We start from the raw sequence: 22,600 nt of genomic DNA, 5'->3' as shown, positions 1-22,600 counted from the left end.
TAAGGTTACCATATTTGCTCCCCCCAAAAAGAAGATGCATGTTCCGCCCCTCTGTCACACACCACCCCCGCCCCCCCACCCCCCCCCCCCCCACCTAAAAAAATGGGCACCGAGAGTTGAAGAGACCTTGTGAGACTTCAACTCTCGGTGGCCATTTTGAATCTGCGGCGAGACAAACGGGCAGGTAGGCAAAACCTGCCCGGCCATGTCGAGGACATGTCCGGGTAAAACCGGACATATGGTAACCCTAGCCTTTCTCATGGCAATACCTTACCTTGGTGCAAGCAGCATTTCCTGGGGTTGCAGAATGCTGAAGCCGTAAGGTTCCAAGGCTACCTCAGTGAAACAGAGAGCCTGCTCAAGCTGCCTTTCTCATATGGCAATACCCTTACCTTGGTGGAAGAAGGAGCACAGTGCAGGCTTTTTCCTGCGTTGCAGAATGCTGAAGCTGCAAGGTCCCAAGGCCTCCTCCTCAGTTAAGCATAGGCCGAGGAGCCTGCTCAGCTGCCTTTCTCATGGCAATGCCCTTACCCTGGTGCAAGGAGCATTTCCTGGGTTGCAGAATGCTGAAGCTGCAAGGTCCCCAAGGCCTTCTCCTCAGTTGAGCATAGGCCGAGGAGCCTGCTGACTGAGCTGCCTCCTCAGCTAAGCATAGGCCGAGGATCCTGCTCAGCTGCCTTTCTCATGGCAATACCCTTACCCTGGTGCAAAAAGCATTTCCTGGGTTGCAGAATGCAGCTGAAGCTGTAAGGTTCCAAGGCCACCTCAGTTAAACAGGGAGCCTGCTCAAATTGCCTTTCTGCTGCACAGAGCAGTGCAGGTTTTTGCTCATTGCCACCCATTCTGTTCCTTTCTGGATCTACGGCATCTGTGCAAAATGTTACTGGAAGGCAGTTAGTGGCCTGGGAAATGGTCTTACACAGCCTGGAAAACCCAGCGTGGGGAAGGACAAGAATGCCAGACTTTGCAAATTTGAGGAGGCCTGGTAGGAGCCCACATAGCTCAGTCGGTAGAGCATCAGACTTTTAATCTGAGGGTCCAGGGTTCAAGTCCCTGTGTGGATGACACCAGCTCCCCCTAAAAGAAGACTCTGTCCCACAGCATTTTTCCAGTTGGCAATTAAGGGTGTTTAAAGTAGGGAAAATGTTTATTTGGCCTGTTCAAACAGCAAGGGGTGAGGGACTCAGCAGTAATCAAAGGAACGTTTTCTTGACAGAAAGGGCGGTGGATGCGCCAACAGCCTCCCAGTGCGGGCAGTGCACACCACAGCTGTATCCGAATTTCAGAAAGCGTGGGGTGAGCTGGTGTGGATGGGCTTTATCTCACCCTCAAGTGGCCACTCCCCCCCCCCCCCCACATACATTCAGGTTTCTACGTTTGTCACCACGCTGTAGCCGTGACCGTTGATTCCAGATTTCTAGCACTCTGAGGCAACACGTCTTAGAATCGGCGGCAAACTTGGAGACGATGGTACAATACAGAGCGTGAGGGGGTGGTAAAGCCCAGAACACGTTCCAGCACACTGAAGCTAAATGTGAATAAAACGTAGGCCCTGCTCTGTAGCGCTGCCCCTTAACACTGCGTACTTACACCCCTTTTTAATGGATGGGATTCAGTGGTCACGTGATGCACGGCTAGAAGGTGGCTGTCGTCGTGCAGAGCTCCCTCCTTGCCTGAGCTATTACAGCGGTAAAACACGTCGGCGAAATCGGTGATTCACCCGGACTACAGGGGAGACATCGAGCTAACATTGGCGCTGACGGGACGCGAACAAAAAAAGGCGGATGGCAGCGAAATCGGGGAAGAAGGAGGGGACGAGAAGCCGGATCCTCGAGTCCAAGATGGCGGACGCAAGGAGCGGGAGTCCTCCGACGGTGAGCTCCGCGTGGGCTGCAGAGGTAGCAGCAGAGGTATCCTTGATGTTGGAGGCTTCCATAGATTTAAAGCTGCAATGGATTACAGAACAACTGCAGGGGATAGACGATAAGTTGGGCGGCATTCAGACGGAGTTTGCTCAGTACAAGCAGCGGCTCTCAGATGTAGAAGACTTTGTGCAGCGGCAGGGACATTCAGATAAGACCCTGAAACAAAAAGTGGAGCGCCTAGAGGCTAAACTGGAAGATCTCGAAAATAGAGCGTGGAGGAGCAATATCAGGATGATAGGTCTTTCGGAAACTATCAAAGAAGCTGACCTGAGATCTGTCCTGGAATCCTGGCTTCCTACCGCACTTCAATTGACATTGGTAACGAGTCCGCTGCGAGTGGAACGCGCCCACAGGCTGGGTCCCCTGAGAAAAGAGGATCAGAGGCCCAGAGTGGTGATATTTAAAGTGCTTAATTTTGCACATAAACAGGAGATATTTCGTGCGCTCAGGAAAGTGGAGCAGCTGAAATATGAGAACTCTGTGGTGCGTTGTTTTCAAGATTATTCCACGGCGGTGTCTCAGCAGCGGAGGGCATATCGAGATGTGTGCCAACTTTTGTTCACGAAAAAGATTCAATTCGCCCTACTTTATCCTGCCCGGCTGAAGGTTTGGTATAGAGGGTCCCAGCAGTTCTTCAACACAGTGGAGGAGGCATCGAAGTTTGCGCAGCAGGCTGTGAGGGCTGAGGGACCAGCATGAGCGACCCGGTCTGGTAGACAAGAACTTTTGAAATCTAACGGGACTGCATGATTTTGCTGCCTGATGTTTGTCTGGAGCTTGGCGTTCCTAAGAGCGTACTTGAAGAGACCTTGTTGCACTATGCGATATAATGTGATGCTATTTGTATTGTTTTTAGAGGGCTTTAAAGATGGGGACTTGATAAATGGTTGTTTTGTTCTATTAAATAGTTGGGGTTTCTATAGGTAGTTAGAAGATAATTCTGTGGTGAGGGAGAAGCTGAGGGATTAAGGCATGAGTACATGAGTCATATATGGGTTGGTTAATAATGGGGACATGGGAAGTGTGACTGACAATGGGGTATGCATAGGTAAGGGGGGAGCTCGCGTGATTGGGCTTCTTTTTAGGAGCCATGAAGGGTCATACAGGGGATAGACGAGGGGTTGGGGGGGGTGGGAGGGGTTGTGGAGATATCTGGGAGGAACGGGGAGGAATAGTGCTTGGAATGGATAGTTAAGGGGGGGGGCCTAAGGGCTGGGGGGCCTTCTCTCTTGTTTTTCGGTGAAACTAACATTGTTATTCAAATGCATGATTACTGGACTTATGAGTTCACTTAAAATAGTTTTGTGGAATGTGGGGGGGGTTTCCTCCCCTATTAAACGAACTAAAGTTTTGCAGGAGTTACAGAGGCAGAGAGCCGATGTGGCCTTGCTCCAGGAGACACATCTCTCCTCCGGAGAACATGCTACATTTAAAAGAGGGTGGGTGGGGTCTTTAGTGGAAGCCCCGACGGTGGGTCGGAAGGCAGGGGTGCTGATCCTCTTTCGGAAAAGCATCCCGCTTCGGATCAGCTCCGTCTGGGCCGACCCGGAGGGTAGGTGGGTTTTGACTAAGGTGGAGATTAATGGCCGCCCTTTGGTCTTTTGCAATGTTTATGCCCCTAATGTGTTTAATGGTAAATTTTTTCAGGAGCTGATTAAGAGGCTGTCTCCGCATGCAGAAGGGGAGTTGATTGTGGGTGGAGACTTCAACTTAGTATGTGACCCTCTTATGGATCGTTCCACCCCAGGTTGCCAGAGTCCGGGGGGGAGTCGTAAAGCGCTGTCCTCCCTGTGTAAAGCCCTAGCACTAGTAGATGTATGGCGGATGTTACATTCGTCTGAGAGGGACTACACCCATCTTTCAAGGGCATATGGTTCTCAGTCCCGCCTGGATTATTTACTTGTCTCACATTCTTTATTCTCTCAGGTACAAAAGGCGGAGATTGGTCCATACGCAGTCTCTGACCACGCTTTGATATGGTTGACGCTGACGGGTCGGTTGAAGGGCCTGGGTAATTGGATGTGAAGATACCCCTTGGAGCTGGTAAGAGACCCGAGATTTCATAAACACCTGTTAGATAGATGGGAGGATTATGTTTATCACAATGGAGCTCATGCAGATCAACCGGCTCTGTTCTGGGAAACTGCAAAGGTTGTGTTACGAGGAGATATTATTTCCTACTCAACACATAAGAGGAGAATGAGGGATAGGGAAATTGTTCGTCTGGGAGGCTTGGTCCAGAGGCTGCGGAGAGCATACGGGCACTCGCCTACGGTTTCACGTAGAGTGGCTCTGTTGGAGGCGCAGAAAGAACTGAATGAGCTATTGCATCAACGGGCGACCAAGACTCAGCTCTATTATAAATATCGTCTGTTCCAATATGGTAATAGGGCGGGAAGCATGTTGGCTAGGATGGGTCGTAGGAAGGAGGGGGTCAATCGGGTTTCACAGTTAAAGGCTAGGGATGGAAGGATGATGAGAGAGGCTGGGGATATTGCGGACACTTTTGGTCAGTTTTATGAGGCGTTATATGCCTCGGATCAGGATGTAGTGTTAGATAGTACTCTGTATTTAGACAACTTGGTTTTACCTAGCCTCTCTGATCGGCAGAGGGAGTGTTTGAATGCACCATTTACTGAGGGGGAACTGATGTTGGCTTTACAACAGAGTGCTTCTCACAAAGCTCCTGGACCTGATGGTTATAGAGTAGAATTTTATAAGCAGTTTTTTGATCAGATTCAGGGGCCTTTATTGGCTTTGTTCAACTCAATGGTGGCTACGCAGGCGCTCCCTGGTACATTTCAGGAGGCTCAAATTGTTGTGATACCTAAAGAGGGGAAGAGCGTGGTGGACCCTGAATCTTACAGACCCATTTCTCTAATTAACGTGGACGCGAAATTATATGCTAAAATCTTAGCCAATCGATTAGCCTTAGTCTTACCACCCCTGGTTGAGGAGTCCCAGGTGGGTTTTGTGAGGGGGAGGACGGCAGTGAAAAATGTTCGATCTCTATTGACCTCTCTGGAAGTTGTAGCCCGGAAACGCCTACCGTCGCTTTTAGTTAGCTTTGACGCGGAAAAGGCGTTTGACCGGGTCAGTTGGTCGTATTTGTTTGCTGTTTTACGCTCTTACGGTTTTGAGGGTTTTTTTCTAGAGACTATCTAGGTTTTATACTCGGAGCCGAAGGCCTATGTGTGGGTAAATGGAGAACGTTCGAGATCCTTCCGGATTTATAGAGGGACGAGGCAGTGGTGTCCCTTGTCTCCTCTTTTGTTCATTCTATCTTTGGATCCTCTTCTCCGTGAAATGATACAGCACCCGGAGATTAAGGGTGTACAGATAGGAGATTCCGAGTTCTTGCTCTCTGCTTTCGCAGACGACTTGCTTGTACATCTTACAGAGCTGCGCTCTTCTCTACCGGCTCTCTTAGAACTATTTACTGAGTTTGGAGATTTTGCGGGGTTCCGTCTCAATTACAGTAAATCACTGGCATTGTCCTCGATGGAGGACCTAAGGCAGGCGTGGGGCGAGGAATTTCCTCTTCGATGGGCGCCGGGATCTTTTAAATATCTCGGCCTACATATCTCGATGAAAGTCTCAGAATTGTATAGCCTGAATGTTTCTAGATTGTTGAGAGCCACAACGGAGAGACTGCGTGCTTGGCAGTCTTTGCCACTATCTCTTAGTGGGCGGATTCAGCTATTCAGAATGGTGGAGTTCCCTAGATGGTTATACCTATTACATATGCTGCCCCTTTATTTGAAAGCAAGGGATCTGACTCTGTTGACAAAGGTGATTAGGCGTTTCTGTTGGGGAGGTAGGAAGGCAAAATTACCGTTGCACATGCTGCAAGGGACATGGAGAGAAGGAGGCCTGGGGCTCCCGGATTTGAGGAGGTATAATTGGGCTTGTCTCCTGCGTTACCTTGGCGACTGGTTTTTGGCGTGAGATGATTATACTTGGAGGCGGTTGGAAAGCCAATACTATGCGCCGTGTCATTTTCACTTTCTTTTGCAGGCTCCCAGCAAGTCACTTCCTCCTGATTTGCGTTCCAGTATACTAGTACTCCCTCTGCGGACTCTTTGGAGAGATATGATGCGGATGTTTGGCCTGAGTCGGTGCACCTCAGATCTTCTTCCTATTCAAGGTAACTTGCTGTTTCGGCTGGGTTTGGAGAATGCGGTTTTTCAGATATGGGCGCGACATGGGATAACTCGGTTGGAGCATGTGTTGAACCGGCAAGGTTTCATGTTGAATCTGGGAGCACTGGGGTTAGGATATGATATGGGAGGTGCTTTTGCCCATGCCCAGTTAAAACACTATGTGGATTCATTGGAGACAGAGGCCCTGGGCTCTGGGCACTGTCGTCTTTTGAGGCAGTTTTTCCATTCGGTACAGAGTGAACGTCTTTCTATTTCTGGGTTGCACAAAGTGTTAGGGAAGTTTTTGGCGCCCAAGGATCGGGAGCATATTCGACAGAGGTGGGCAGGAGATTTGGAGAGACCACATATCACTTTAGACTTTGATGTTTTGACGGCCAGGATACGGAGTTTGGCGGGTAGTGCAGGGCTTAGAGAGTTCCAATATCGCATTCTTCATAAGGCCTATTTAACGAAGGCTCAGATATTCAAGATGGGGGGAATTTCTACGCCCTTATGTGGGAAATGTGGGAGGTCTCCGGGATCTCTTTTTCATTGTTTGTGGAGCTGCTATAAAGTGAGACATTTTTGGGACTCCATTGCTCAATATCTGACGGATCTTTTGGACTCGAGAATCATGTGCTCTCCGATGGGAATTTTGTTAGACAAATATGAAGCTTTTCTTTTACAGGGGGGCTCGGCCCGTCAATTGGTTCGGAAGGCCTTTTTGATTGGTAAGAGGCTAATAATGAGCCAGTGGGTGGCGGAGACCCCTCCGGACTTCTGGCATTGGCGCAACAAGCTACATGAGTTTATGTTGTTTGAGAGGAGAGGTGTGGGCAGCTCCCCTGGGCGGCTGAGGCGGTTCTTGGATGTTTGGGGGCCATATATTCACAGCCTGTCTCCTAAGGGGCGGAGTTTAGTGGGGAACTCGCTTTAGATATATATTGAAGGGGGACGATCCTTTGTGGTAAGAAGTTGGAAGTCTGGATATCTCTCAACAAGGGGAGGGGGGTAGGTGGGGGGGGGGGGAGGGAAGGATTTCACTGTTTGTTTTACTGTTCTAATTTTTGGTAACATTCTGTTCCTTACTAAATTTCGAGAGTGGTGGAAGTTTGATATGGGTTGGGGGAACATATGAGTTCAAAGTAGACTGCTTTAGAATGTTGGCAGGGGGGGAGGGGGGTTTTATACTAAAACATTGATGATAACTGTTATCTGTATAATATCATCAATAAGAACTGTTGAAACACAAATATAAAGCATAGTTGGGGGGGGGGGGGGTAAAAATGTTAAAAGTTTGATGACTGTAAGCAGTGGTGTATATTTGTTGTGTTACTACCGTGAGTGTTGCAATATTGTACTGAAATCATTGTGCTGAGGTGGATTTGTACTTTTTGATTTATCAATAAAAACCGTTGAAACATAATGGATGGGATTCAGATCTACATTGTTCAAGCCCTGAAAATTCAGGGAGTAGTCATCGATGGCCAACTAAAGTTCCAATTACGGAGTAGTCATCGATGGCCAATTAAAATTCCAATTACGCATCTAGTCTACTGTCCAAAAAGGCTCTGTTTGATCGTTTTCTGATCAGAAAGCCTTGAGGAAGAGACTTTGCCCTCCGGGGAATTCGGATGTTTGTAACGCACTTGTTTATGGGTTTTCGTAGAGAAAAGGATTACAGCTCATGCAAAAACACTGCTGTCAGACTGATACAGGAGCCAATCCCTGGGACAATGTCACCTCTGCCATGATTGCGATAATTGATCTATCTAGTTATTTACTTTATTTATTTATTTATTTGTTAGGATGTATTTACTGCCTTTTTGAAGGAATTCACTCAAGGCGGTGTACATTAAGAATAAAAATCAAACATCAGCAATAGACAATTACAGCAGTCAATTAATAAGGCTAGCTACCGGTATCTGCGTGAATTCCCTACAAAATCCTGACACTGGCTTACAAAATACGCTGTTCCAGAATACCTGTGTTCCTGTTCTGAATGCTTACACCTTACGTACCCTCATGCTCGCTCTGGTCCTCTCAACAATCTCTTTTCACAATTTTGTCTTTTTGCCAAAATTTGCTTTGACACTCTCCTCGAATCTATTTTCTCTGCTGTTGACCCATCCCTGTGCAGCAGTCTTCCTCTCAGCCTTCCAGTTGAATCATCATTTCGTAGACTCTAACGGGTTGACAAACATCTCTAGGTCGCCGTTCTGTTTCCTTGGTGCTTGACTTTCAGCGTGGACAATCGGAGGCCGCCGCTGTGACCTAACCCTCAAGATTCTTTCCTATGAAGCGCCTAGGTGGGTTTACCGAGATGTGAAATGTATGGTAAAAGAACTGGGGAAACATTTGGGTGGGTGGCAGGCAGGGGCTCATCATCAAAACTTTGCTTTGAGAGCAGCTGACAGGTGAGGGCTGCCAGCCCTAAAACAGAGGGAGCTTGTTTCCCTGGCCGGGAATTGAACCCGAGCCTTGGCGGTGAAAGCACCAAATCCTGACCACTAGACCACCAGGGACTGTTTGGGCTGGGGCTGTGCTTTAGGAAGGCCACAGATCGCATTGCCATGCTGGCTCAGCCCGAAGGTCCATCCGGCCCAGTATCCTGTTTCCAACAGTGGCCAATCCAGGTCACCAAGTACCTGGCAAGATCCCAAAGAAAATAAGAAAACAATCTTGCGCTGCTTATCCCAGGAATAAGCAGTGGATTATCCCAAGGGTTTCTTGCAGGAGCTTGTCCCAACCTTTTTTTTAAACCCTGCTACGCTAACTGCTTTTACCACACTCTCTGGCAATGATTTACTAGAGTGTAATTACACACACACACGTGGAGTGAAGAAATAGTTTCTCTCGAGTTGTTTTAAGTTGACTACTTAAGTCACTTCATTGCGTACCCGCCCTCTAGTCCTTATATTTTTGGAAAGAGCCCACAAGCGTTTCACTTCTAGCCGTTCCGTTCCACCCCACTCCCTATCGTATCTCTCCTCAGCCGCCTCATGTCCAAGCTGAAGAGCCCTAGCCTCTTTAGCCTTTCCTCACAGGGAAACTGGCCTGGTCCCCTCTATCATTTTCGTGGTCAGACAGGCAGCATCAGCTGACCCTGGCATTGGGATTTCAATGACCATTTCTGCCCTTAGTATGGGTCATCAGTAGTTTGTGGAAGGCAGGTATCCCACAAAAGCTATTATTGTGCAAAGTTTTTTCCAAAACTGAGCAGGGCGGCAGTCAGAGATGGGGGCTCCCCACAAACCCAGCACAGGTTGTGAAGCAGGATTAATCACCTGCAAGGAATCAGAATTTGCATTTTTAAAGACAGCCTTGGGCCAATCTTAGGGGGATCCCCTGGGGAAGTCCTACAGCACCGTCTTCTAGGGCTATGTATTTTGCTCTCATCTGCTTGCCTTTTCTGATAGCGCACGCCGCCACGCAAGGCGCGAGCGCAAACCTCACGCGTACAGGTCGGTGAGCAAGGCAGCGCATGCTCTTCTTCTAAAGCTGGAACAGCACAAGCATAAAATGGAGCATTTTGGCCTGCACTCCCCTGGCTTAAAAGCCCGGGCTTTTTATGCCCTCTGTTGCGATGCGACGGAGGGACAGTGACAACTCTGCAGCAGCATGGAGAAAGGCTAGCCATTGCGCCGAGAGGCTCCCTCGCCTGCTCTGTGCAGCTGGATCTCTGTTCGCTTTTAAGCAGAAGAGAAAGATCACAGCTAGGGCCGGAAAAACAAGCAAAAAGAGGGCACCAAAGATCCTTTTCCTGGGACAGAGGTGTGACTGACCTGGGGGGAGAGTCACAACGTTCAACCACCATCCTGCCCCTTCGATAGCTCAGCTGGTAGAGCGGAGGACTGTAGGGCAAGACTATAGATATCCTTAGGCCGCTGGTTTAAGTCCGGCTTGAAGGATCCTGGCTTATTTTTTGGCTCCCTTCACAGAACAGAATGCCTTTGGTGTCAGTTTCCACCCCCCACCCCCCAACGGAGCCCTTCAGTTCAGTCAGGGGTAGGTTCCCTGTGACCTGTAGTTGTCAGGATGGCCGAGCGGTCTAAGGCACTGCGTTCAGGTTGCAGTCTCCCTTGGAGGTGTGGGTTCAAATCCCACTCCTGACACATCTTAGGGCTCTCTTCCTTTCTAGAACCCAGAAGCTGCAAGGCTCCAGGGCCACCCTGTTGCAGGAATTACCACTATTGTTAGCAGAATCTGTGGTACTTCAGAAGTCAAACAGCACACACCAGAATGAGAGAGAAGTCTTCTTTATTTGCCAGCAAACAAAGTAGGACATCAGCTCTAGCTCTCTTCTTCTCTTTCTCAGCTCTCTGTGTCTTGTGGCTTCTGTCTGTCCTCTTCAGCTCTCTTCTCTCCTTCTTCTGACGTAAGCTGCTTCTGCTCCCAGTTATATACAGTTTTAAACCCCTCTAGCCCCCCTTACTTTCCAGATGGTAAAGAATAGATTGATTACCCTGTCTGAACCAATCATCTCTACACATATATTCAAAAATATCAGTTACATAGGTTTCAGACATTTCCCAAACTAACCTATGACCTGGGGCCTCTCACGCTAGACAATGTGGCACCTATCTCTTGGCATTTTATTATTATTCACATAATCCCAGTCATAGCTTAAACTGGGTTCATTTAGGGGCTAAGGGGCCAGTCTTACTTAATGGCATACAGTCCTACATTTTGCTATAATCCATCAAGGAAGTAAGTTGACTTTTCCTGACCTCTTTCACCTATTAGCTTCCTTCACAGAACTCGCTAGGACTGTGGATAATTCAAACCAGATGATCTATTTACACTTGCAGAAATATCACTTGAAAGGTCAGACAAAGTTGAATTGAAAAGATATTCTACATAGAAATAGAACTTATTAATTACACAGAATAAAACATATTCTAAAATAAACAGAAATCAGAATTCCTTATAAGACAAAATATAAAGCATCAAGAATATCTAGAATTATTTATTCTATAAACGTCTAACCAGCATTAGACTAATCCTTTAAACTGCCTGCAATATGCCTGGCTCATAATGGTATCCATATGTGGTAGCATTAGCAATCCATCACTCAAAAAAAGGGACAAAGAGAGTTTAATTTCTCTCTGACCTTTCTAACCTTTAGCCCAGCAAAAGCTATACATTTGAATAATTAAAACCAGATGGCATTCCTCCATCACTTTACAGGACTGAAAAGTTAGAATTAACAAATATGATTTTTCTGCCCATGCTGCCTCATTCCCCCCTTTGAGACTAAAACCAGCTTATGCAGAGATAAGTCTCACAACTCAAACTCTGGAGACTATAGTGATGCCAACTCCATACCTCCTCCTGGGGCATAACTTCTAGGAATAGGCTTGTGAATCACCATTACCCTACTCGTTAAGGTCCGACGGCATACTGCCGAAGCACATGAGGCTAGGAAACAAAACAACAATCCTGCTAAAACTAAGACTATTAGGGAAATGAACAAGGGACGTATCCATGAGGTCAATGACCACCACCAGGAGGTAAGGTCTAATCCTCCTCGGTAATCCTCCACATTAAGGCTAGCCAACTGTAGGACTTTATCCATGGCATGCCTAACTACATGCGTCCTATTTATGACAATAGTACAGCACTCTGAAGAATTGAGCACTGTGCAGAGGCCACCCTGGGCTGCAAAGAGGTAGTCAAGGCCCATACGGTTATACCGAGAAACTACACTTAATTCATTAATTTGATCCTGCAATGCATTGACTACCATGTTCAGCTCATGAACTAAAACATGGAGTAGGGACTGAAGTCGCCGGGTAGCCATGCCTAGTTCAGTAATACCCGCTACCGGGCCCCCAATTGGAATCCAGGCCGTGGCAGAAAGGGCCACAAGTCTCTTTTTAGTCAAAGGATAAGTAGAGTTGATATACTGGAGGGCTAATTCAATCGCCTCATCCTCTGTGGCAACGGAGGAGGGTAAAGACAAGGCCTCTCGCTTAGAGCGGTGCGGGGATGATGGCCTGAGAAGAGGAATAACTTTAGGAAAATAATTCAAGGTTACCAATACACAAAAATCATACGTGGGGGGAAGAATCATGTGGAGGACATTATCACAAAGCCAGTAATGACCAAGGAGAGGGTGAGGGAAGTTCCCAATAAATGTTGGCTCAGGCTGGACAAGGTACTTAGGATGCCCATAATGCGAGCCCCTATCCCAGGGGGAACGAAGACGAAATGGAGACTTTGCACACCATAGGTGCCAATCCCCAATTGTGACAGGCTGCTCATTTGTTATTAACTCTTCATACCCCGGGGACTTATGAAAGTAGAAAATAAGCCGGGACACTATAGTCCTCTCAGTGGTACGCTTAGGAGCCAGATAATCACCTGGGTCATAATCTGCAGGTACGGTAGTAGGGCACATAGGAGTACCTGGAGAGACTACCCACACAGATTCCCCCTTCTCTGGGAGAACATTGGTATAGTTACAGGAAATGGGAAGAACAGTTGAGATGTTTCTTGTTAAACAAAACACTCCAGAAGCTGGATAGGGAGACGTAAAGACTGGCCTTAGAGAAGATTCAGAGGGGGAGGTAGCATTATAAAAGGACCACCAAGTATAATCCTGGCTCCAAGGACCTGAACTCGAAAAGTAGGGAGGTATAAGAGCTGTAAGCGGCACAGGGACAGGAACAGCTGGGACATCTGTGGTATAAGGAGAAAATCGGGAACACACAATACAAGGGGAAGTAATCTTTGCCTGGCTAATTAGTTCCTGGACAGAATGTAGCCAAAGGTTGGAGCGAGTTGGGGTATTAGGAACAAGGAGGCAAGGAGTAGAAAACAACAAAAGCACCCAAACTACTAACATTTTCTTTCTTCCTAATCTAAAACAAATACAGCAAACTAATTAAGCAATAATATTCCAACAGTCTGTGCTAGTCACAGATTACTCTAATATAATGTTCTCAGTCTTTGAGTTCTTATACCAGTTGGGATAGAACCTCAACTGACAAGGATCAAGCTCTCAAATTCCAGGAAAGCCAGAATCAGGGCAAGAAAGAGTCTCAGTATGAAGCCGAAGTCCAGCAGCTCCTGCGGTATGCAGTTGACCCTTCTTTTCAGCTAGTAGATTCTTTGGTTCGGGTCAAGCGCAACTTCAATGGCTCCGCTGGATCACTTTCTGCTCTCCACTGTTCAGGCTCCGTCTGATCCGTACTGGGCTCAGTCTGGTCAGCAGACTTGATTCGAGACCAATGGACCCATGGAGTTATCCCTGCGACCTTCACAGCTGTAGGGGTAGAAAGCAAAACAGTAAAAGGTCCTTTCCACCGGGGCCCCAAAGGCTGGAGCCTCCAGTCTTTCACCCAAACTCTATCCCCTGGCAGGAAGGAATGTACCTGAGCCTGGAAGGGGACAGGGTTTATTTCTCTCACATAAGACTGAAGCTCAGAAATTATCCGGCCCAAGAGGGCTACCTGGTCCTGCACCTGGGCAGACCCTAAAGTCCCTATATCTCCCTTAATTCCCTGCAAAATGGCTGGGGGCTTCCCATACACAATTTCAAAGGGAGAGAGGGCTGTTCCTTTAGTTGGGGTGCATCGGAGGCGGAAGAGGGCTAGTGGCAGTGCCTGTGGCCATTTCAGTTGGGTTTCCTGACAAATCTTTGCTAGGCTATTTTTCAAGGTTCTGTTTGCCCGCTCAACCTGCCCTGAACTCTGGGGACGGTAGGCACAATGCAATTTCCAAGTAATGCGCAATGCGCGGGACAGGGCCTGAAGTGTGGCTTCAACAAAGGCGGGACCATTATCTGAGCCTATGGCAAGGGGCAGTCCATACCTGGGGATGACATCCCTAAGGAGGGCTCGAGCTACTTCTGTGGCTTTCTCAGTGACTGTAGGGTATGCTTCCACCCACCCAGAAAAAGTGCAGACCATAACCAAGAGGTATCGGAACCTACCGCTCCTGGGCATTTCTGTGAAGTCTATGACTAGGGACTCAAAGGGTGTTAGTCCTCTGGACTGAACTCCTGGTGGAATACGGGGTCCCTGACGAGCATTATTCTGGGCACAGAGAGTACATCGGGCAGAAGCAGTGGCAACCAGACTATCCAATCCTTCCAGCACCACTACTCGACTGAGTAGGCGGGCTAGTGCTGTTTTCCCTAAGTGTGACAGGTCATGAGCTTGAGACACTACAGGCCAAGCTAGGTGGCGTGGCACCAGAACTCTGGTATCAGGGAGATGTAACCAACCATCAGGTCTCCTTACTGCCCCTTCCTCTTGAGCCCATTTCTCTTCCGTTTGGGTGTACATAGGCGTCCATTCTTGCAGTCGAATTTGGAACAGAGGGGTCACAGTACTTGCTGGGGGTCCTCGAGCAGCTTCCTTGGCCACCCGATCAGCATGGCGATTCCCTCGGGCCACTGGAGTATCTATCCTTTGGTGTCCCCGGCAGTGAATGACAGCTACCTTTTTAGGGGCCCAAACGGCCTCTAGCAACTGAAGTATTTCAGGTCCATACTTAACAGGTTGGCCTGCGGCATTTATGAGTCCCTTTTCCTTATACAAAGCTCCATGAGCATGTAGAGTTGTGAAGGCATACTTGGAATCAGTATAAATGTTGGTCACCAGTCCTGCTGCTAGCTCCAGAGCTCGTATGAGGGCCACAAGTTCTGCTTTCTGGGCTGAAGTTCCTTGGGGCAGGGCCCTTGCTTCTATCACCTTGTCCTCTGTCACCACAGCATAGCCTGCCAATCGCTTGGAGTTCTCCACGTAACTACTTCCATCTGTGAAATAAATTACATCTGGGTCCCTCCAAGGAACATCTTTAAGATCTGGTCGACTGGAGTACACTTCATCCATGGTTTGGATACAGTCATGATCCGGTGGTCCCTCAGATGCTGGCAAAAGAGTGGCGGGATTGAATGTAACCACTGTTTCCAGGTGTATCCGTGGATTCTCACATAAGCTGGCTTGGTACTTAACCATGCGGCTATTTGTAAACCAGTGGTTGCCCTTGTACTCCATGAGGGTGAGAACTGCGTGGGGGACTTTGACAACCAGTTCTTGCCCCAAGGTCAACTTGTCAGCTTCCTGAACCAGTAAGGCTGTTGCTGCAATAGCCCTCATGCAGGCTGGCCATCCTTTAGCCACTCCATCCAGCTGTTTAGACAGGTATGCAACAGGCCTCTGCCAGGATCCCATCATCTGGGTCAGCACACCCAGAGCAACCCCCTGTCGCTCGTGGACATACAGTGAGAAAGGTTTCTCCACATCAGGAAGGCCTAACGCAGGGGCTTGGAGTAGGGCTTTCTTTATGGCTATGAAGGATTGTTGAGCAATAGGTCCCCATTCAAATGGTTCCTTTTCACCCCCCTTTGTGGCCTGGTAAAGGGGTTTCACCATCAGTGCAAAATTTGGAATCCAAATTCTGCAGAATCCGGCTGCTCCCAGAAATTCCCTAACTTCCCTTCTGGACTTGGGTTGGGGAATTGCAGCAACCGCTTGCTTCCTACTGACATCCAGTCTCCGACTTCCCTGGGAAATGCAGAAGCCTAGATACTTCACTTCTGACTGACAGAGTTGGGCCTTCGAGCGTGAGACCTTATAACCCGCATCCAAGAGTAACTCCAGCAATTCTCTGGTAGCCTCAAAACACTCTTCCTGGGTCACTGCTGCAATCAGGAGGTCATCTACATACTGGAGTAAAACTCGCTTGGAAGGCTCGGATTTAAAAGTCTTAAGGTCTTGTCCTAGGGCAGTCCCAAAAATAGTGGGGGAGTTCTTGAACCCCTGTGGCAGGCGGGTCCATGTATACTGAAGCTTCCGTCCTGTTACTGGGTTTTCCCATTGAAAGGCGAAAAGCAGTTGACTGGCGGGGGCCACCCGAATACAAAAGAAGGCATCTTTTAGGTCCAGTGTTGTGAAATGGGTAGCTCCAGAAGGTATCAATCCCAACAGGACATATGGATTAGGCACTACAGGGTGTAATGAAATAGTGGATTTGTTGACCACTCGTAAGTCTTGGACTGGCCGGTAGTCCTCAGTCCCTGGCTTCTAAACTGGCAACAGTGGCGTATTCCATGGAGACTGGCAAGGTCGAATAATTCCATGGGATAACAGACGATTCAGATGTGCTTGAATCCCTTCCAGAGCCTTTTGGGGAATTGGGTATTGACGAAGATGGATTGGCCGGGCACTTGGAAGTAAATCTACATGGACAGGAGGAATATTTCGGGCCAACCCTGGGGGATTATCTTCTGCCCATACCCCATTGACCTGGAAGCTGTCGGCCAGGGATAGGTCAACTTGGCCCTGCGACTGATGCAGCCGCCATTCTTCTTCAAGGGGGCAGCAGAAACTCAATATGCCCCTAGGGCTGGATATCGGGGGCCGAAAGGAGACTGAAGTCTGGCCATCAGAGTCAAAGGAAATTTGGGCCCTAAGCTTGGACAACAGGTCCCGGCCTAACAAAGGGATTGGACAGTCTGGCATATACAGGAATTCATGAGTGACTGTGTGTGAGCCTAATTGGCATCTACGGGTCGTCAGGAAGGGCCTCCGGTTCTGCACCCCCGTGGCTCCCACCACTCGGACAGTTTTTCCAGACACAGGCGCTAATCGCTCCGTCACAACAGAATGTTCAGCTCCTGTATCAATCATGAATGGAATTGAGCGGCTCCCTATAGTTAACTTGACCATAGGTTCCTGGGAGCCCAGTTTGTAGGAACCCGGTCTGTCCTATTCATCCCATTCTGCCATCTCGGCTATCCCAATGATGTCAGATTCAGGAGGCTCATACCTTCCCTCTCGAACTCGGCCTCGGCTTCCTCGATCTCCTGGTCCCCTTCTCAGTCCCTGGCGCCTCTGGGGGCATTCATCTTTCCAGTGCCCTCTTTCCTTGCAATAGGCGCACTGATCCCTCTCCAATCGTGGTCTGGGATTCTCCCCTCGTGGCTGGGATTGATTGAAGGAATCTCGAGGCCTGGCTGGCGGTCCGGGATCCCACTTTGTCTTCCCATTAGCTAGAGGTCGACCTCGGTTAAGGGTGGAATTAATAATGGCTGCCGCCAAAAGATCGGCCTTCTTCTGCATCTTCCGGTCAGCCTCTCGGCGCACCTCCTGATCCCTATTAACGAAAACCTTTGTTGCGATCTCAATTAGCTGGGTGGTATTCATCCCTGCGAATCCCTCCTGACGCTGCAGCTTCTTCCGGATATCTGGCATACTCTGGGCCACCAATGCACTATTCACCATTCTCTGGTTTTCTAGTGCCTCAGGGTCGAATGGGGTGTATGTTCTGTAGGCTTCAATTAGTCGCTCTAAAAAGGCCCCAGGGGATTCAGTTGCCCCTTGGAGAATTTCAGAGACCTTTGCCAGATTAATGGGCCTCTTTATGCCTTTCTTCATACCTTCCAGCAAGTCCCGGCAATAGCCAGACAACAGTTCATAGTGCTGCCCATTATTTGGATCCCAAGCTGGAGCTGCGCGAGGGAACCGAGTTCTAACCCATTCCTCTAGGTCCTGTATCCCCGCGGGAACACGCGCTCGCGTGATGGCCTCAGCATTTTGTAAAATCTTCCGCCTCTCCTCAGTTGTGAAGAGGGTCAGGAGAAGTTGTTGACAATCAGTCCAGGTTGGGTTATGGGTGGCCATAATGCTAGCCACTAGGTCCACCACTGCCTGAGGCTTTTCAGTATAAGAGGGGTAATGTGTCTTCCAATTCAGGAGATCGGTGGTTGTGAAGGGTACATACTGGTAGGCCTGTGCCTGCATAACCTGACCCTCATTATTAGGATCCGGTCGAGTGGTGGTTACCTGACGCAGGGGCAGAACTCTCGAGGAGGTGGGAATGGAACCTGAGGTAGAGCTAGGAGCTACCCCCCTATCATGCTCAAAGGTGATTGCAACAGGTCTAACCCATTCAGGGGAGGCGTGTTGAACCCCTGAGGGATGAGGAGGGGTACTCATAGACTGAGAGGTGGTCACAGGTGATTCAGTCCATTGAAAGGGATGCTGGGCCCCTGATGAGTGGGTAGGGGTACAAGAGGGAAAGGCTGGGCTGTCGGGAGTTGAGGAGTCAGGGGGTGCAGCCCAAAGCGGGTCTTGGGAGGTTAGCAGGGAAGGATGTGGCAGAGGAGGGTAGAGGCTGGCTGAAAAGTCCAACCTAGGATGTGGCGGGGTTCGCACAGAAGGGGAGGAACTATCCGGAGAAGCCTGTGCTGGAGAGGCTTGGGCTGGACGCCGTGGATCTCTAGGGGTGGCACGGAACCCCAACAATGGGCCATAAGGTGGTGGCTCAAGATCTGAGGGGTCATCAGAGAGTATGGGTTTCTCGGACAGGGTAGGGGCGGAAGCCACCGATTGGGTGGTAGGCTTCCTGGGGCTCTTTCCCTCTTCCAGTTTAGATTTTCTAATAATCTTTCTTTGAACGCGGCCCAACATGAACTTTACTGGGGATCCCATATAAGTTTTCAACCAAGAGGGAGGGTCAGTCACAAGGCTGTCCCAGGAATCTATATAGGGGAGTTGTTCAGAATACTCTGGTTCTCCTACAATTATGCTGTAGACCTTCCGGATTACTTAAATATCTAAGCTGCCACTAGGGGGCCACCCCACTCCCATAGATGGCCACTCAACTTCACACAAGGTTCTTAGAGTACTTAAGCTTAAAGTCTGTCCATAATCATTAATTAAAAATCCTTTCTTGAAATTCTTAAGCATACAATCTAGGGGAGTAGTAATTTGTCTAGATGATGTCCCTCCCATAATGCTTACAGTTACAACACACAAAAAGGGAGGGAATTTTTTGAAAGTGTGGTAAGGAGTCCACACTCCCGAGACACAAGGTAAACAGACAACAATCGCTTCCTTCCGTCGCTGGCCAATTGAACTCGCGTTAACTGGAACCGCAGCTATAAGAAGTCCACTCTCATTTAACATTCATGCATCACACACACATACTGTACAAAAAATCCCACCCAACAATTTCAGATTTCTCAGATACAGATAAGCTCTGGCGGTTTCCCTACTAGTCCCCAGTAGACTAGAGGTACTAAGGCCTTCGCTGAGAGTTGATCAGACTCCCCTTCCCTCAATTTTTGAGGGGCTGGTTTACAGTTTCCTAGCTAGGATTACAATACAGAATACAGAATACAAAATACATACCCGGCTAATGTTCCTCAGTCAGTTGGGTGCCAGAAATTGCTGCAGGGTTCAGGATCCCACCGCTGCCACCAAGAATTGTTGCAGGAATTACCACTATTGTTAGCAGAATCTGTGGTACTTCAGAAGTCAAACAGCACACACCAGAATGAGAGAGAAATCTTCTTTATTTGCCAGCAAACAAAGTAGGACATCAGCTCTAGCTCTCTTCTTCTCTTTCTCAGCTCTCTGTGTCTTGTGGCTTCTGTCTGTCCTCTTCAGCTCTCTTCTCTCCTTCTTCTGACGTAAGCTGCTTCTGCTCCCAGTTATATACAGTTTTAAACCCCTCTAGCCCCCCTTACTTTCCAGATGGTAAAGAATAGATTGATTACCCTGTCTGAACCAATCATCTCTACACATATATTCAAAAATATCAGTTACATAGGTTTCAGACATTTCCCAAACTAACCTATGACCTGGGGCCTCTCACGCTAGACAATGTGGCATCTATCTCTTGGCATTTTATTATTATTCACATAATCCCAGTCATAGCTTAAACTGGGTTCATTTAGGGGCTAAGGGGCCAGTCTTACTTAATGGCATACAGTCCTACATTTTGCTATAATCCATCAAGGAAGTAAGTTGACTTTTCCTGACCTCTTTCACCTATTAGCTTCCGTCACAGAACTCGCTAGGACTGTGGATAATTCAAACCAGATGATCTATTTACACTTGCAGAAATATCACTTGAAAGGTCAGACAAAGTTGAATTGAAAAGATATTCTACATAGAAATAGAACTTATTAATTACACAGAATAAAACATATTCTAAAATAAACAGAAATCAGAATTCCTTATAAGACAAAATATAAAGCATCAAGAATATCTAGAATTATTTATTCTATAAACTTCTAACCAGCATTAGACTAATCCTTTAAACTGCCTGCAATATGCCTGGCTCATAATGGTATCCATATGTGGTAGCATTAGCAATCCATCACTCAAAAAAAGGGACAAAGAGAGTTTAATTTCTCTCTGACCTTTCTAACCTTTAGCCCAGCAAAAGCTAGACATTTGAATAATTAAAACCAGATGGCATTCCTCCATCACTTTACAGGACTGAAAAGTTAGAATTAACAAATATGATTTTTCTGCCCATGCTGCCTCAACCCCAGTCAAGCTCTTTCCTTTCTAGTACCCAGAATATGCAACCTGGTGTTCCAATGCCACCTCAGTTCAGCACAGACCAAGGAGCCTGCTCAGCTGCATTTCTTAAGGTTACCATATTTGCTCCCCCCAAAAAGAAGATGCATGTTCCGCCCCTCTGTCACACACCACCCCAGCCCCATCACCCCCCCCCCCCCACCTAAAAAAATGGGCACCGAGAGTTGAAGAGACCTTGTGAGACTTCAACTCTCGGTGGCCATTTTGAATCTGCGCCGAGACAAACGGGCAGGTAGGCAAAACCTGCCCGGCCATGTCGAGGACATGTCCGGGTAAAACCGGACATATGGTAACCCTAGCCTTTCTCATGGCAATACCTTACCTTGGTGCAAGCAGCATTTCCTGGGGTTGCAGAATGCTGAAGCCGTAAGGTTCCAAGGCTACCTCAGTGAAACAGAGAGCCTGCTCAAGCTGCCTTTCTCATATGGCAATACCCTTACCTTGGTGGAAGAAGGAGCACAGTGCAGGCTTTTTCCTGCGTTGCAGAATGCTGAAGCTGCAAGGTCCCAAGGCCTCCTCCTCAGTTAAGCATAGGCCGAGGAGCCTGCTCAGCTGCCTTTCTCATGGCAATGCCCTTACCCTGGTGCAAGGAGCATTTCCTGGGTTGCAGAATGCTGAAGCTGCAAGGTCCCCAAGGCCTTCTCCTCAGTTGAGCATAGGCCGAGGAGCCTGCTGACTGAGCTGCCTCCTCAGCTAAGCATAGGCCGAGGATCCTGCTCAGCTGCCTTTCTCATGGCAATACCCTTACCCTGGTGCAAAAAGCATTTCCTGGGTTGCAGAATGCAGCTGAAGCTGTAAGGTTCCAAGGCCACCTCAGTTAAACAGGGAGCCTGCTCAAAGTGCCTTTCTGCTGCACAGAGCAGTGCAGGTTTTTGCTCATTGCCACCCATTCTGTTCCTTTCTGGATCTACGGCATCTGTGCAAAATGTTACTGGAAGGCAGTTAGTGGCCTGGGAAATGGTCTTACACAGCCTGGAAAACCCAGCGTGGGGAAGGACAAGAATGCCAGACTTTGCAAATTTGAGGAGGCCTGGGAGGAGCCCACATAGCTCAGTCGGTAGAGCATCAGACTTTTAATCTGAGGGTCCAGGGTTCAAGTCCCTGTGTGGGTGGGACCAGCCCCCCTAAAAGGAGACTCTGTCCCACAGCATTTTTCCAGTTGGCAAGTAAGGGTGTCTAAAGTAGGGAAAATGTTTATTTGGCCTGTTCAAACAGCAAGGGGTGAGGGACTCAGCAGTAATCAAAGGAACGTTTTCTTGACAGAAAGGGCGGTGGATGCGCCAACAGCCTCCCAGTGCGGGCAGTGCACACCACAGCTGTATCCGAATTTCAGAAAGCGTGGGGTGAGCTGGTGTGGATGGGCTTTAGCTCACCCTCAAGTGTCCACTCCCCCTCCCCCCCCCAACACACATACATTCAGGTTTCTACGTTTGTCACCACGCTGTAGCCGTGACCGTTGATTCCAGATTTCTAGCACTCTGAGGCAACACGTCTTAGAATCGGCGGCGAACTTGGAGACGATGGTACAATACAGAGCGTGAGGGGGTGGTAAAAGCCCAGAACACGTTCCAGCACACTGAAGCTAAATGTGAATAAAACGTAGGCCCTGCTCTGTAGCGCTGCCCCATAACACTGCGTACTTACACCCCTTTTTAATGGATGGGATTCAGATCTACATTGTTCAAGCCCTGAAAATTCAGGGAGTAGTCATCGATGGCCAACTAAAGTTCCAATTACGGAGTAGTCATCGATGGCCAATTAAAGTTCCAATTACGCATCTAGTCTACTGTCCAAAAAGGCTCTGTTTGATCGTTTTCTGATCAGAAAGCCTTGAGGAAGAGACTTTGCCCTCCGGGGAATTCGGATGTTTGTAACGCACTTGTTTATGGGTTTTCGTAGAGAAAAGGATTACAGCTCATGCAAAAACACTGCTGTCAGACTGATACAGGAGCCAATCCCTGGGACAATGTCACCTCTGCCATGATTGCGATAATTGATCTATCTAGTTATTTACTTTATTTATTTATTAGGATGTATTTACTGCCTTTTTGAAGGAATTCACTCAAGGCGGTGTACAGTAAGAATAAAAATCAAACATCAGCAATAGACAATTACAGCAGTCAATTAATAAGGCTAGCTACCGGTATCTGCGTGAATTCCCTACAAAATCCTGACACTGGCTTAC

General features: G+C 48.3%; 5 non-coding genes across 5 annotated transcripts; 4 read left to right on the top strand and 1 right to left on the bottom strand.

Moving 5' to 3' along the window:
• Positions 1 to 991: 991 nt before the first annotated feature.
• Positions 992 to 1,064, top strand: TRNAK-UUU. Its single transcript has one exon. It is a non-coding gene; the product is annotated as a tRNA-Lys (tRNA).
• A 7,456-nt stretch (positions 1,065 to 8,520) lies between these two features.
• TRNAE-UUC lies at positions 8,521 to 8,592 on the bottom strand. The gene has a single exon. It is a non-coding gene; the product is annotated as a tRNA-Glu (tRNA).
• A 1,298-nt stretch (positions 8,593 to 9,890) lies between these two features.
• Positions 9,891 to 9,978, top strand: TRNAY-GUA. Its single transcript is given in 2 exon segments — positions 9,891 to 9,927; positions 9,943 to 9,978. It is a non-coding gene; the product is annotated as a tRNA-Tyr (tRNA).
• A 121-nt stretch (positions 9,979 to 10,099) lies between these two features.
• On the top strand, positions 10,100 to 10,182 carry TRNAL-CAG. Its single transcript has one exon. It is a non-coding gene; the product is annotated as a tRNA-Leu (tRNA).
• An 11,272-nt stretch (positions 10,183 to 21,454) lies between these two features.
• Positions 21,455 to 21,527, top strand: TRNAK-UUU. Its single transcript has one exon. It is a non-coding gene; the product is annotated as a tRNA-Lys (tRNA).
• Positions 21,528 to 22,600: the final 1,073 nt, after the last annotated feature.

This window comes from Microcaecilia unicolor, chromosome 3, assembly GCF_901765095.1.
Source record: "Microcaecilia unicolor chromosome 3, aMicUni1.1, whole genome shotgun sequence".
NCBI classification, from domain to species: Eukaryota; Metazoa; Chordata; class Amphibia; order Gymnophiona; family Siphonopidae; genus Microcaecilia; species Microcaecilia unicolor.
This window is presented reverse-complemented; position numbering and strand designations above follow the sequence as displayed.